Source organism: Saimiri boliviensis, chromosome 18 (genome assembly GCF_048565385.1).
Source record: "Saimiri boliviensis isolate mSaiBol1 chromosome 18, mSaiBol1.pri, whole genome shotgun sequence".
In the NCBI taxonomy this organism is placed as follows: Eukaryota; Metazoa; Chordata; class Mammalia; order Primates; family Cebidae; genus Saimiri; species Saimiri boliviensis.
Genome location: NC_133466.1, coordinates 48,236,298 through 48,246,085, shown reverse-complemented (window position 1 = coordinate 48,246,085; position 9,788 = coordinate 48,236,298). Strand labels below are relative to the sequence as shown.

General features: G+C 41.6%; 1 non-coding gene across 1 annotated transcript; it reads left to right on the top strand.

Moving 5' to 3' along the window:
- The first annotated feature begins 9,409 nt into the window (after positions 1–9,409).
- LOC141582116 (U6 spliceosomal RNA) lies at positions 9,410–9,516 on the top strand. Its single transcript, XR_012514947.1, has one exon. It is a non-coding gene; the product is annotated as a U6 spliceosomal RNA (small nuclear RNA).
- The last annotated feature ends 272 nt before the right edge of the window (positions 9,517–9,788 follow it).

Below are 9,788 nucleotides of genomic sequence, written 5' to 3'. Positions count from 1 at the left end.
CCCTGGCTTTGTTCTTTCTGCTTAGAATTGTCTTGGCTATGTGGGATCTCTTGTGATTCTATATGAAGTAGAAAGTGTTTTTTTTTTTTTTTTTCAGTTCTGTGAAGAAGTTCATTGGTAGCTTGATGGGGATAGCATGGAATCTATAATTACTTTGGGCAGTATGGCCATTTTCATGATACTGATTCTTCCTAACCCTGAGCATGGAATATTTCTCCATCTGTTTGTGTCCTCTGTTATTTTGTTGAGCAGTGGTTTGTAGGTCTCCTTGAAGAGGTCCTTTACATCCTTTTTTAGTTGTATTCCTTGGTATTTTATTCTCTTTGTAGCAGTTGTGAATGGGAGTTTACTCTTAATTTGGCTCTCTGTTTGTCTGTTGGTATATAGGAATGCCTGTGACTTCTACACAATTATTTTGTATCCTGAGACTTTGCTGAAGTTGCTTATCAGTTTCAGAAGATTTTTGGACTGAGACGATGGTCTTCTAAATATACAATCATGTCATCTGCAAATAGAGACACTATGACTTCCTTATTTCATAATCAATTACCCTGTATTTCTATATCTTGGCTGATTGCTCTGGCTAGAATATCCAATAATATGTTGAATAGGAGTGGTGAGAGAGGGCATCCTTGTCCAGTGCCTGATTTCAAAGGAATTCTTCCAGCTTTTGCCCGTTCAGTATGATATTGAACTGAACAAGCTGTAGGCTTGTCATACATAGCTTTTATCATTTTATGCTAAATTCCGCCAGTACCTAGTTTATTGAGAGTTTTTACCATGAAGCGCTGTTGAATTTTATCAAAGACCTTCTCTGCATCTATTGAGATAATCATGTGGTTTTGGACTTTGGTTCCTTTATGTGATGGACTACATTTATGGATTTGCATATGTTCAACCAGGCTTGCATTCCTGGGGTGAAGCCTACTTGTTCGTGACAGATAAGCTTCTAGATGTGCTGTTGCAGTCAGTTTGCCAGTATTTTATTGAAGATTTTTTCATCGATATTCATCATGGAGATTGGGCTGAAGTTTTCTTTTTTAGTTGAGTCTCTGCCCGGTTTTGGTATCAGGATGATGTTGGTCTCACAAAATGAGTTAGGGAGGATTCTCTCTCTTCGTATGGATTGATAGTTTCAGAAGGAATGAAACCAGCTTCTTTTTGTATTTCTGGTAGAATTCATCTGTGAACCCTCTGGACCTGGACTTTGTTTGGTTGGTAGGCTATTGATTCCTGCCTCTACTTCAGCCCTTGTTATTGATCTACTCAGGGTTTCAACTTCCTCCTGGTTTCGTCTTGGTAGAGTACAAATGTCGAGGAATTTATTCATTTCATCCAGGTTTACTGGTTTATATGCATAAAGTTATTTGCAGTAATCTCTGATTGTAGTTTGTATTTCTGTGGAGTCAGTGATGATATCCCCTTTATCGTTTTCTATTGCATCTATTTCATTCTTCTCCCTTTTCTTTTTTATTAATCTGGCTAGGGCTCTGTCTATTTTGTTGATCTCTTCAAAAAATCTGCTCCTGGACTTATTGATTTTATGAAGGGCTTTTTGTGTCTCTGTCTCCTTCAGTTCTGTTCTGATCTTAGTTAATTCTTGTCTTCTGCTAGCATTTGAGATTTTTTTGACCTTTCTCTTCTAGCTCTTTCAATTTTTACAATAGAGTGTCAATTTTAGATCTTTCCTTGCTTCTCTAGTTGGCATTTATTACTATAAATTGCCTTCTTGACACTGCTTTAAAAGTGTCCCGGAGATTCTGGCACGTTGTGTCTTTGTTCTCATTTGTTTCAAAGAACATCTTTATTTCTGCCTTCATTTCATTGTTTATCCAGTCGACATTCAGGAGCCAGTTGTTCTATTTTCATGAAGTTCTGCAGTTCTGAGTTAGTTTCTTAATTCTGAGTTCTAATTTGATTGCATATGGTCTGAGAGACGGTTATGATTTTATTTGTTTTGCATTTACTTAGGAGTGATTTATTTTAAATTATGTGGTCAGTTTTAGAGTAGGTGCTGTGTGGTGCTGAGCAGAATGTATATTCTATGGATTTGGGTTGGATATTTCTGTAGATGTCTATTAGGTCTGCTTGGTCCAGATCTGAGTTCATGTCCTGGACCTCCTTCTTAATTTTCTGTCTCAATGATATGTCTAACAGTGACAATGGAGTGTTAAAGTCTCCCACTATTATTACGTGGGAGTCTAAGCCTCTTTGTTAGTCATTAAGGACTTGCATTATGTTCCTCGGTGCTACCTTGGTGCTCCTGTATTGACTGCATAAATATTTAGGATCGTTAGCTCTTCTTGTTGCATTGATCCTTTTACCTTTATGTAATGCCCTTCTTTGTGTCTTTTGATCTTTGTTGTTTTAAAGTCCATTTTATCAGAGACTAGGATTGCAGCTCCTGCTTTTTATTTGCTCTCAATTTGCTTGACACGTCTTTCTGCATCCCTTTATTTTTAGCCTACATGTGTCCTTGCACAAGTGATGAGTTTCCTGAATACAGCACACTGATGGGTTTTGACATTTTATGCAATCAGATGGTCTATGTCTTTTAATTGGGTCATTTAGTCCACTTACATTTAAGGATAATTTTGTTATGTGTGAATTGGATACTGCCATTTTGACGCTAGCAGGCTGTTTTGTCCTTTAGTTGACACATTGTCTTCATTGTGTCGATGGTCTTTACCATTTGGTACATTTTTGGAGTGGCTGTTACTGATTGTTCCTTTCCTTGATTAGTGCTCCTTTCAGGAGCTCTCGTAAGGCAGGCCTGGTGGTGAGAAAATCTCTCAGTAATTGCTTGTCCATAAAGGATTTTCTTTCTCCTTCGAATGTGAAGCTTAATTTGGTTGGATATTAAATTCTAGGTTGACAGTTCTTTTCTCTAAGGATGTTGAATACTGGCCCCCACTCTCTTCTGGCTTGTAGGTTTTGTGTGGAGAGATCCACTGTGAGTCTGGTGGGCTTCCCTTTGAGGGTAACCCGACTTTCTCTTTTGCTGCCCTCAGCATTTTTTTCCTTCATTTCGACCCTGGTGAATCTGACAATTATGTGTCTTGGGGTTGCTCTTCTTGAGGTATTTCTTTGTGGTGTTCTCCATACTTCCTGGACTTGAATAGTGGCCTGCCTTGCTGGGTTGGGGAAGTTCTTTTGGATAATATCCTGAAGAGTGTTTTCCAGCTTGCATTCATTCTTTCTGTACACTGAGGTGTGCCTATCAAACGTAGATTAGGTCTTTTCACATTATCCCATATTTCTTGGAGGCTTTGTTCATTTCTTTTCACTCTTTCCTCTCTATTCTTGCCTTCTTATTTTACTTCATTGCATTGATTTTCAATCTCTGATACTTTTTCTTCTGCTTGGTCAGTTCTGCCTTTGAAACTTGTGTATGCTTCATGAAGTTGTTGTGGTGTGTTTTTCAGCTCCATCAAGTCGTTTCTATTCTTCTCTAATCTATTTATTCTAATCAGTATATCATCTAACCTTTTTTCTAGGTTCTTAGTTTCTTTACATTGGGTTGGCACGCGTTCTTTTAGCTCTGAGAAGTTTGTTATTACCCACCTTCTGAAGCCGATTTCTGTCAATTCATCAGATTCATTCTCCATCTATATTTGATCCTTAGCTGGTGAGGAGTTATGATCCCTTAAATGAGAAGAAGTCTTCTGGTTTTTGGTGTTTTCTTCCTTTTTGCGCTGGTTTCTTCCCATCTTAGTGGATTTATCTACCTGTGGTCTTTGTACTTGGTGACTTTCAGGTGGGGTCTCTAAATGGATGCCCTTTTGATTCATGTTGAAGCTATTTCTTTCCACTTAGTTTTCCTACTAACAGTCAGGCCCCTCTGCTGCAGGATCACTGGAGGTGCTGTCAAGATCCCACTCACCTGGAGATCACCCATGGGGCTGCAGAACAGCAAGGGTTGCTGCCAGTTTCTGCCTCCGCTATCCTCATACCAGAATGGTATCCACCAGATGTTGGCCTGAGCTTTCCTTTATGAGGTGTCTTTTTGTGTATATGGGGCTCAGAGAATTGCTTGAGGAGACATTCTGTCCCTTATAAGAGCTCAAGTGCTGTGCTGGGAGTTCTGTTGTTTTGTACAGAGCTGCTGAGCTGGTACCTTTAACTCTGCTGCAGCTGAACTCATAACCTGCTGTTTTCCCAGGTGCTCTGTCCTAGGAAGGTCAGCCTTATTTATAAATTCCTGCCATGCTGCTGCCTTTTTTCTTAGATGCCCTGCCTGGCACAAAGTAGTCTGCATTGGTAGTGGCAGACTGCCTTGGTATTGGGGGATGCCCTTCCCCCCACGAAGTTGGGCCATCCCAGTTCCAGCTGCGCTTTTTGTGAAACTCTTAATCCAGAGTGTTTCAGATTTCTTGTCTCGTGGGTGTGGTACCCATCAAGCCAGATCACATCACCTGGTTTCCTGTCTCAGCCCCCTCCCTTTCAGTTGAATGGACAGCTCTGTCTCCCAGGCATTCCAGGCACCAGTTGAAATGGCCACCCAAACTTTTGTGAGTTTCTTTGTCCTGATGCATCCCTGGCTGAAACTGCTGAAATGAAAACTCATGGCACTTTTATGCTCAGGAATCTCCTGGTCTGCTGGCAGTGAAAACTTATTTGGAAATGTAGTGAGCACTCACTCTCTGCACTGTTCTTGCTGGTAACTACATTCCGAAGATGTTCCTATTCAGGCATCTTGGATCTTCCTTAATCTTATGATTTCTAAGAAAAACTCTATAAGTCCTATCTTATTTATTATTGATATTTTGAATTAAAGGTTTCTTTTGTATTATGTGTTTACACCACAGACGTAACGGTGATTTTCTGGAGGATCACAAGAACTAGCATCAGACAACATAGGGAAAATTCTTCACAATATACTATATACATCTGTGTGTATTACACACATGTACAGGTAAATACACACACACACACACACATATACACACCTATATACATACACACACACACAAACACACACACACACACACACACGTTTATTTTGAAACAGAGTCTCACACAGTCTGTCGCCCAGGTTGGAGTGCAATGGCATGATCTCAGCTCACAGCAACCTCCACCTACTGGTTCACATAATTCTCCTACCTAAACCTTTTGAGTAGCTGGGATTACAGGTGCACACCACCATTCCTGGTTAATTTTTTTATTTTTAGTAGAGACGAAGTTTCCCTATGCTGGCCACACTGGTCTCGAACTTCTGATCTCATGATCCATGCACCTCAGCAGCTAGGATTATATGTGTGAGCCACTGCGCCCAGCCACATGTAGAAGTGCAGTACTACATAGAACACTGAACATTACATGCTGCTGGGATTACAGGTGTGAGCCACAGTATCCAGCTGCATATACTTTTTTATTTCTCTTTTTAAGAATCCTGATCTTAAATGAGTTCACAGTTGGATGTAGAAGTGCAATGCTTAGATGCAGATGTGTACATATAGGATACAAAACTTAGATTTAAGTTATGAATAAATGTAATTCTTATAACTGACTATAACAGTATTAGAAAAGTCATATATTGATAAAACCTTCTTCAGAAAAAGGAACTTGAAAACTTAGAGGAACTGCTTCTGTCCAAATATATGCATAGCTAAGGCTCTTACAATGGTGTGGTTTATAGGATAGATATCAGAGTGTAAATCCAATTTTTAAAACGTAGTCAAATGTATTAATCTTATATTTTATGCCTATGATTATTTTGTTATTCAGAGAAAGGCTTTTCCAATTCCAAAATTCTTTAAAATCCTCTAGTGATTTATTTTTCGTGGTGTTTAAATCAATATTGAAACTTTCTGGAATTTACACTCTATTAGGTTTGAAGTTTTGTTCAACTTTTTTTCAGTTACATATTCACCATGGGAATTCTTTCATTATACAAATATACATCTTATGCTTTAAATTCAGAGGAAATTATGATATGTTATTCTATTTTGTGCTAACTAAAATGTTGCTTTGTTGACTTAGAATTCTCTTAGCCATAAGAAAGAAAAAGATCTCTTGCATGAAAATAGCATGTTCTGGGAAAAAATTGCCATGCTTAGACTGGAACTAGACACAATTCAACAGCAGAACCTGCTAAGGGAAAAAAAATTTTTTTGGAGGACATTGAAAGTGTGAAAGAAAAGAATGCTAATATTCAAAAGGCTATAAAATTGGATAAGGAAGAATGAACAAAGACAGTATTTAAAGACAGTGGACAGCTTAGCATTTTGACAACGAAGAATAAAATGGTCAGTTCTGAATTGGAAAATGGGAGACACAACTAGGAAACGCTGGAAATGGAAATTCAGTCATGTCCTTGTAGACTGGCGACTGCTCTACATGACTGTGACCAAAGCCAGATAGCAGAAAGAGACTTCTTTCCAGAGAACAAAACCTCAACAGGTTTATTTACAGGAGACAATGAATTCTCATACATCTAACCTGAAAGAGAACAGCAAGATTCTTTCTGAACAATTGTAATGCTTATTGTAAAAATTAACAGCCTAAAAATTCAGCTCCATCACACAAGGTAAACTGTGAAAGAAAAGACAGGACAGGCTGCCATCTTTCCTGTTGGAGGAACTTAATTATTCCAGCCTGTGGGCATTGGAGAGTACAAACCGACCAGGGGCAGAAGAGTTCCCGCAGCACAGCACAGCTGCTTTACCAAATCATGGCCAGACTGCTTCTGTTAGCAGGCACCTGATCCTGTTCCTTCTTACTGAACAGGACCTCCCACCTGATGCTTACAGCTACCCTCACAGGTGTTCCCTGGCCTATGAAGATATGAAACATTCCTTAGACAGAGCTCCCACAGAGAAAGGCAGGCCACCATCTTTGTTATTTGGATGACTAGGTTCTGGCCTTAGGGCTTTGTAGAACCCAAGCTGACCAGGGGTGTAAGTGGTAGCTCAGCACAGCAGAGCCACCTTGCAAAAACATGGCCAGACCCTTGTTTAAGTCAATCCCCAACCACATCTTTAGTCACTGGGTACAGCTTTTCAACCAGGGTCTCTGGCTGCCTTCACTGCTGTTCTCTGGCTGACAGATGTTTCAGGCCTTCTTGAATCAGAGCTTCCAGAGAGAGGACCAGACTGTAATCTTTGTTGTTTGGGCAACTCAGCCATTTCAACCTTGGGACTTCAGAGTGTCTGAGGGAACCAGGGGCTGAAGTGAACCCCCAGCACAGCACAACTGCTCTACAGAAACATGGCCAGACTTTTTTAAAAGCAAGTCTCTGATCTTGTTCCTCCTGACTAGACAAGACTTCTGAAATTGTTTCCAGCCACCTCTCGTAGTTGTGTCCAGATTGGCAACAGGATTGTACCTCAGTGGTACAGAGGTCCCAGAGGAAGAGGCAGGCTATTATCTTTGTCTTTTTGCAGGCTTCGCTAGTGATACCTTGAGTCGCTGGAAGATATGAGGCAATTAGGTACTGGAGTGGACCCCCAGTATACCACAGCAGCCTTATGGGAAGCTGGCTGAACCCTTACGTGGGTGCTGGCTTCCATATCTCCTCAATGAGCAGGTCCTCCTGGCTTGGGTCTTTATCCAGGACCCCACTGAAGCCAACAAGCCAGTAGCAACTTGGCAATTTCTTGGACAGAGCTTCACAGATCGACTGAAATCCTCTCTGCAACTGCCTCTGCAGTGGATCTGCCCTTGTTACCTTCAGAATATCAAGAAAGCAAAGACCCTAAGTGCCATATTGACAACTCTAACAAGCTGCAGTTGACCCAAGGAACAAGGCAGTCCATCTCTTGTGGATACCACATACCCCCCACTGCTTATCACTGGACAGGGAACTCTGGCTTGGGCCCATAGAACAGACCCTCTATCCTGGGATGATTACACTAAGTGATGGCTAACTCACATCTCTCTGGGGTAGAGCCCCCAGGAGACAAGCAAAGTGATGGAGCAGGAAGCCAGCTGATGTGAAGCCCAGAGGGCAGGCACAGCTATCTCTCTAGGCTCTACTGGGTCTTATGAGACACTTTATCCCAGCACTTTAGGACTGTGGAGGTCTGATCAGCCACATCTCATGTGAAGATTGCCCAGCAGAGATCACATATGTGATTTTCCCTATTAATAAAAGGAGACTTGCTTAAAAAAGAAGTCTGGCCACGTTTTTGTAGAGCAGCTGTGCTGTGCTGGGGCCTCACTTTTCAGAGAGTTATCTGAGGCGTGATATCTACTGGGCATTCTTGCACATGAGATGAAGCTGGTCTGACCTCAGCACTCCTTAGTCTGCTTGCCTCTCCCAGGCCCCAGCCTGGCCACACCTGCCTACAGGGCACTCTCAGCTGCCCACACCTTTGTTTCTGTGCCAGTGGACCATGCCTGAGCAGTGAAGAGATGCAGCAAAGTGGACTCTTCAGGCACGCACCCGCCTCTACATTGCCTCTCCATACTGAAGCTCTTTATACAAAAACGTCCTACGTCACTTTGCTGGTGTGTGTTTACATGAGTGGATTTTGCTGCACTTGCCCTACCAGCACATGGGAATGTAGCACACACTTCAACCCACACCAACTCCCATTGAAGAAAGAGCCATGGTAGGCAGAGGAACAAAATCACAACCTCTGCCAACACCTTCTCCTTGTGCTAATTCTGTGCACGAAAAGGGAATGCTAATATACGTTGAGTGGTCGTTGCTGCTTAGGGGGTCACAGAGACGGCACCCAGACATGCACAGGCCAGCACCCCAGCCTGAACCAACACTACCTCCAATGCAACAGCACACACAGAAGGGGTATTCTGGCCGCCACCAAGCTGTCTTGCCTCCACCACTTCCACCACTGGGCAAATGCCAACAGGGAAGCCGGCAGGTTTGCATCTGCTAACACTTTGCCACAGCTGCCACACTTTGCTGCCTTCAGTGCAGTAGACTCCAAACTTTGAGGAGCCAGAGAACAAAGTTGAGACCCAATATAAGTTTCCCAGAGTTAAAGCACACAGCCCAAGAATTGAGAGGTGAATTTTGGCCCCTTAAAATCCTCCAAAAACAAAGGCAGCTGCCTGATTCTACTTTAAACCACAATCAAACCCTCAAGATCATCAAATATGATAAAAGAAAAATATCCTGTGCAAAGGTCAGCAACCTCAAAGGTTGAAGGTGAATAAGCTCATAAAGATGAGGAAGAATCAGGGCAAGAACACTGAAACTCAAGAAGTCAGCATGCCTTCTTTCCTCCAGATGATTACATCAACTGTTCAGCCTGTTCAAGTTTTCAGAACTGGCCAGAGGCTGACATGTCTGCAATGATACAAGTAGAATTCAGAATGTGGGTAGAAACAAAGTTCACTAAGTGAAAGAAGTATGTCATCATCCAATGCAAGGAGGCCAAAAATCATTGTAAAACATCGCAGGAGCTAACAGGCAATATATCCAGTATAAACAACATTACTGGTGCTCACTTTGGCAGCACATATATTAAAATTGGAATGATTCAGAGAAGATTAGCATGGCCCCTGATCAAGGAGGACCTAAAAATTCATGAAGCATTCCATATTTGTAGAAAGAATCAATATCTTGAAAATGGCCATACTACCCAAAGTAATTTATAGATTCAATGCTGTCCCCCTCAAGCTACCAATGATCTTATTCACAGAACTGGAGAAACCCACCTTAAACTTCATATGGAAGCAAAAGAGAGTGTGGATATCCAAGACAATGCTAAGCACAAAGAACAAAGCCAGAGGCATCATGCTACCCGATTCCAAACTATAATACAAAGCTACAGGAATCAAAACAGCATGGTACTGGTACTAAAACAGAGAAATAGAGT